The following is a 7,146-nucleotide window of genomic DNA, read 5'->3' as shown; positions in this document are numbered from 1 at the left end:
CTACCCGCACATTAGGTTTTTTACCATCACTGCTAACCTCAATCAAATGAACACATTTTGACAGTTCAGTAGTACTGTTTGTACAAGTCGGTGTTGAACAGTCGTTCACACCGCACGCTCTTGGCTCCTGGAATTTTTTTTCTGGCTACCTAGAGTTTCATTGATTCAAGGCTTCAGTCTTATTCAAGGCTACCTGAATCACTAACAGTCTTTTTAAATACTAACAATTAGTCAGCCTTTCTCAAGGCTATACAGAGTGATATTAGAGTGACTAAGTGATACAAAGAGTAATATTAGAGTGACAGAGTGATACAAAGAGTGATATTAGAGTGACTAAGAAATTAATCAGCCTTTTTTAAGGCTAGATATTCAAAGAACTCGAACTAATCAGTCTTTTTTACGACTACCACAACATCCGTCTTTATCAAGACTTTTCCAAACTAGGAGTCTAATCAAAGACTAATTTATCCTGGTTAATTTAATTTAAAATTTCATTCATTTCAAAAATGCCTGCGTCCAACCGGAAAGGCAACAAGCCTAAGGCTAAAAATAATTCAATACGGAATAAATCACAATCCGTTATTCAACATTTTTCTAATAACATTCAGGATCTTATAGAATCTGGATGTAAAAATAAAAGACAACAGACGGATTTCCCTTCCGTTGATCCTATGCCGTCTAACAATATTTACGAGATTCTTCCTAAATCCGATTGTAGCGACATAGAAGAAAATTCTTCAAAAATTCCCAAAACGAACGCTTGCCGTTCTGGGAAGAAACAACAATCTATGCCACCAGTGACGGTGATGATTTCCGACTTCAAAGCATTCCGAATTGAGCTTTCTACTTTTCTCCCGGAAGTAAAATACTCATTTCAAATCGGACGAAGAGGAGAATGTCGAGTCTTGGTTGATGGATTAGAAGATTACGAACGTCTTATTCGATATTTGTCCGATAAACTTCATAAATTTTATTTATATGATATAAAATCAGACAGACCCTTCAAGGCTGCCTTGAAAGGCTTATCAAATGATCAAAGTACTGATGAAATTAAAAATGAACTAAAAGAATTGCTTGGTTTTGCCCCTTTCTCAAGTAATAATTATGAAAAAAAGAGCGAATGGTACTCCTAAACCACGCTCTGGAATTACCCATGAACTTTACCTAATACACTTCAATCGAAGTGATGTAAACAATTTGAAAACTTCATTTAAAGAAGCGAATGGCATTGAAGGAATCTTTGTAGGTAGACTGCCATTAGAAGAGGATGATATGGCCGATCTACCTATTAATGAATTGTTTTCGTTAGAAGTTGAACTGCAAGGCGCTCCTGTGTTTTGATTATTTACATTAGAAGAATTAAGTGGTAGATTTCTACCTGTTATACTAGCATAACTGACATTAGAAGAAGATGATGACGAGGTCGATCTACCTGTCAATAAATTGTTTTCGTTAGAAGACGAATTGGAAGGCGTACCTGTTTTTTGTTTTAAATTCGAAGAAATAAGTGCCTTAGAAGAATTAGGCGTGGCATTTGTAACGGTTTTTTGATTTTCAGGTATGTTCTGTAAATTTAAGGTCGTTGATTTGACTTGTTGTCTAAGCGAACGAGCGTTTAAAAATTTTTCCCTGACAGGACATTTCAAATAATTGGATTTATGATTTCCATCGCAATTTGAACATGAAAATTTATCAGTGGTTTCATTCATTGGACAAACGTCTTTCGAATGCGATTTACCACAATTCAAACACCGTATATCCATATGACAATTTTCGGTTCCATTGCCGAAGCCTTGGCAACGACGATATTGCGTTAAGTTTGCAATACGATTATGCCGTTTATAATGTTCCCAATGAATTTTAATGTGGGAAATGAAACGTACTTTTTCTAAAGTTTTCAAATTGTTTACATCACTTCGATTGAAGTGTATTAGGTAAAGTTCATGGGTAATTCCAGAGCGTGGTTTAGGAGTACCATTCGCTCTTTTTTTCATAATTATTACTTGAGAAAGGGGCAAAACCAAGCAATTCTTTTAGTTCATTTTTAATTTCATCAGTACTTTGATCATTTGATAAGCCTTTCAAGGCAGGCTTGAAGGGTCTGTCTGATTTTATATCATATAAATAAAATTTATGAAGTTTATCGGACAAATATCGAATAAGACGTTCGTAATCTTCTAATCCATCAACCAAGACTCGACATTCTCCTCTTCGTCCGATTTGAAATGAGTATTTTACTTCCGGGAGAAAAGTAGAAAGCTCAATTCGGAATGCTTTGAAGTCGGAAATCATCACCGTCACTGGTGGCATAGATTGTTGTTTCTTCCCAGAACGGCAAGCGTTCGTTTTGGGAATTTTTGAAGAATTTTCTGCTATGTCGCTACAATCGGATTTAGGAAGAATCTCGTAAATATTGTTAGACGGCATAGGATCAACGGAAGGGAAATCCGTCCGTTGTCTTTTATTTTTACATCCAGATTCTATAAGATCCTGAATGTTATTAGAAAAATGTTGAATAACGGATTGTGATTTATTCCGTATTGAATTATTTTTAGCCTTAGGCTTGTTGCCTTTCCGGTTGGACGCAGGCATTTTTGAAATGAATGAAATTTTAAATTAAATTAACCAGGATAAATTAGTCTTTGATTAGACTCCTAGTTTGGAAAAGTCTTGATAAAGACGGATGTTGTGGTAGTCGTAAAAAAGACTGATTAGTTCGAGTTCTTTGAATATCTAGCCTTAAAAAAGGCTGATTAATTTCTTAGTCACTCTAATATCACTCTGTCACTCTAATATTACTCTTTGTATCACTTAGTCACTCTAATATCACTCTGTATAGCCTTGAGAAAGGCTGACTAATTGTTAGTATTTAAAAAGACTGTTAGTGATTCAGGTAGCCTTGAATAAGACTGAAGCCTTGAATCAATGAAACTCTAGGTAGCCAGAAAAAAAATTCCAGGAGCCAAGAGCGTGCGGTGTGAACGACTGTTCAACACCGACTTGTACAAACAGTACTACTGAACTGTCAAAATGTGTTCATTTGATTGAGGTTAGCAGTTATGGTAAAAAACCTAATGTGCGGGTAGCGACACCAGAATAATCCAATCAGAAACTGGTCGCTTTTGGAACAAACGTAGCCCCCCAGTTGTCTTAGGCAGAGATGCCATTTATACAGATTTATCCGTATTATACAGATTTTTACATACGCATACAGAATACAGATATGATACAGATTTCCTAAATTTAATCCGAATCTCCCAAGAAGCAAAATAAAAACTTTTTTGCATTTGATTGCAGTGACGATAAGCTAAGTCTTGGTCTCATTGAATCTACCATGCTACATTCTCCAAATATACTAAAAGTTAGAATTCTTACCAAATACTTTGTACCACAATAATAACACACAACTCTAAAAACTGGTGAAAAATTAGATCAGCGAAATAGAACGAACAAAGTTGATCAAGAAAGGCAGTTGTTGGTAGAGGAATAATGAAAAAATGTGGTCTCTCATCACATAAACAATAACAAACTTCACTGCAGGGATGCCAGATTTAAATAAATATCATTGGATTCATCGATTTGACAGGTTTACTGGAATGGGTGGTGGAGTTGCCATTTTTGTCCAACGGCAAATTAAACATCGAATTTTACCTTCTTTCAATACTAAAGTTATTGAAAGCATGGGAATCGAAGTTGAAACCATTCATGGAATTTATTTCATCGCTGGAGCATATTTGCCATTTCAATGCACCGGCGATCAATTAAATTTCTTTAAAGGCGATTTGCAAAAACTCACAAGATATCGACCGAAATTTTCCGTAATAGGGGACTTAAATGCTAAGCATGTCCAGTGGAATTGTAGGCAAAATAACAGTAATGGTAAAATACTTCAAAATCAACTCTCAGCTGGTTACTTCACAGTTCTTCGTCCCAGTAATCCGACTTGTTTCTCTTCCGTGAAAAACCCGTCTACAATTGATCTGGTTCTAACGGATCAAAGTCACATTTGTAGTGAACCGATTACACATGCTGACTTTGACTCAGATCATCTTCCTGTAACATACAGACTTTCCAACGAAGCTATAATTAATCCAATTAGTTCTATATTCAACTATCATAGAGCTAATTGGTTGGATTACAGATCTCACATTGAAAATCATGTGGATCATGAAACTATTTTAGAAAATTCTGCGGACATCGACACAGCAACGTTCTCGTGATCCTGCTATGAAAAACATAGTTAAGGATTTACAAAAAGAAATTAAACATAGATTTACTCTTTTGCGAAATGAAAATTTCGCTAAAGAAGTTGAACAAATTAAACCATATTCTAAACCTTTCTGGAAACTTTCTAAGGTTCTTAAGAAACCTCAGAAACCAATTCCTGCTCTCAAGGAAGGAAATCAAATACTTCTTACAAATGGCGAAAAAGCTCAAAAACTTGCTCAGCAGTTCGAGAGTGTACACAATTTTAATTTGAAATATGAACATATTTCAACCCAAGTGTTATCACAAGATGACATTATTGAGACGAATTTTGATGAAATTTAATCAATTATTAGGAAACTTAAAAACATGAAGGCTCCTGGTAATGATGGAATTTTTAATATCCTTATTGAATATCTTCCCGATGTTGCCTTGAGACTCCTGGTTAAAATTTCCAACAAGTGTTTTTCATTGGCTTACTTCCCAAAAAGATGGAAAAACGCTAAAGTAATTCCTATCCTGAAACCTGATAAAAACCCAGCAGAAACATCAAGTTATCGACCAATTAGCTTACTTTCTTCTATCAGTAAACTTTTTGAAAAAATTATCTTGTTGATAATGATGTCTCATATAAATGAGAATTCATTATTTTATACCAGAGCAGTTTGGGTTTCGTCATGAACATCCAACTACTCATCAACTTGTCAGAGTAACGAACATGATAAAAGCAAATAAATCTACTGGGTTATCCACTGGAGTTGCTCTTCTAGACATAGAAAAAGCATTCGACAGTGTTTGGCACAAAGGTTTAATAGCAAAAATGTCTGATTTCCAGTTTCTTATTTATTTGATCAAAATGATTCAAAATTATTTAACTGATCGTACTCTTCAGGTTAGCTATCAGAATTGTAAATCTGAATTGCTACCCGTACGAGCCGGTGTTCCGCAGGGTTCGAGCGTAGCTCCAATTTTGTATAATATTTTCACTTCTGATCTTCCAAATCTACCCGTTGGTTGTCAGAAATCGCTATTCTGTGACGACACAAGTCTGTTAGCCACATGTAGAAATCTAAGAGTGATCTGCAGTCGCTTACAAAGAAGTTTAAATATTTTCAGTGATTATCTGTCAAAATGGAAAATTAAACCAAATGCAGCAAAAACGCAATTAATTATCTTTCCTCATAAGCCAAGAGCTTCTTTTCTTAAACCAAACAATAATCACATTCTCAAATTAAATGGCTTGGAATTGACATGGTCTGATCAAGCTAAATACTTAGGTTTAACGTATGACAAAAAACTCACTTTCAAGGATCACATTGAAGGAATCCAGGCAAAGTGTAACAAATATATTAAATGTTTATATCCTCTCATAAACAGAAATTCTAAGCTCTGCCTAAAAAACAAATTGTTAATTTATAAACAAATTTTCAGACCAGCCATGCTTTATGCAGTACCGATTTGGTCAAGTTGTTGTTCCACCAGGAAGAAAGCGCTTCAAAGGATTCAGAATAAAATTCTGAAAATGATTTTGAAGCGTCCTCCCTGGTTTAGTACAAATGAGTTACACAGACTCACAAATATAGAACCATTAGATGTAATGTCACATAATATTATAAGCAAATTCCGACAAAAATCGATGCAATCTTCAATTGAATCGATTCGCTCTCTGTATTAGTTAGTAAGTTAGTATATAAGTTCCTTTTCCCCATTACACAATACAAGTAGGTTTAGAATTTTTTCTACACAAAAATCTCAGAATTGCGGAAGCAAATAATGTCCTCATGGTAATAACCAAATCATATATATAATAGGGCTGAAAAGTCACCACTTGTGGCTGAACACCCAATTCAAATCTTAATAATATAATTTTAACTCATATTCCAATAAATATTTATTTAAAAAAAAAAAGAAAAAAAAACATATTTTTGTTTGTTTTTAAGAATGAAATGATTTCTTTACTACTTTTATTTCGATTTATATTCGTTTTCAAATTTCAAAGCCTGGATATTTTAAATAGTATTAAATGTTTCGGTGCTTCATCAATTCAATCAAGATCTCTGCTTCAAATGGTTTTGTTAAAAAAATGTGTTAAGTAATGTTATGAAATGTTCAAGAATATTATAAATTATCAATACATAGGGGAACCCGTAATAAAATAAACCATTGATTTTACAGCATAAACAATTGATTCACAATTAGATATATGGGTTACAATATTACTTTATTGTATCTTGACAAGATTTTTTTTTTCATTTCCCACGATTCAATATATTGTTTCTGCGATTCTATAATTGAATTTATTGTACACGTGGTGTTTCAAACAATGCAAGCTGTACATTTTATTGTTTTCCTAGTAAACATGTATAAGAAAACTTTATGATTTGAATTGTTACGATACTTAACAACCTATATATTCTATTGTAAAAAGCATTTTTACAATTAATTGAATAGTGTATAACAATACATTAAAATATTTTTCAATGGTCAAAGCAAAATTGTGGCAGGTTTTGTAACAGCAAATCGTATTGGCACATTACCGCGACACTCAATTACCGGTAGTGACACCTAGCAATGAAGAATAGAACTAAGAAAAGGAGGATTCTTCCGAAAATTTTCATATCGGAAGTGTTGGTGATTGCTGAAAATTTGACAGAAGCTGCTCGATTTTTATCTATATTGTATACAACATTTTCAATCCGGTAGAAGATGCTACAAGAATTCGAGTCTCTCAATGCATGAACCTCGAGAGAATTTTTCTACATTTCTTCGCTCCACTTCATACTCTGAGTATTTCATGGCCCTTAAAAAAAATTTCAGTCTGATAATGATCGCCGCTGTGTGGAATTTACCAAGAGAGAATCGCAAGTTGACAATTATCGCAGAAAATCGAATCGATGATTCGACTTGATGATTCTCATACTAGGTTGCAATATTTAAAAA

This window comes from Malaya genurostris, chromosome 1, assembly GCF_030247185.1.
Source record: "Malaya genurostris strain Urasoe2022 chromosome 1, Malgen_1.1, whole genome shotgun sequence".
In the NCBI taxonomy this organism is placed as follows: Eukaryota; Metazoa; Arthropoda; class Insecta; order Diptera; family Culicidae; genus Malaya; species Malaya genurostris.
This window is presented reverse-complemented; position numbering follows the sequence as displayed.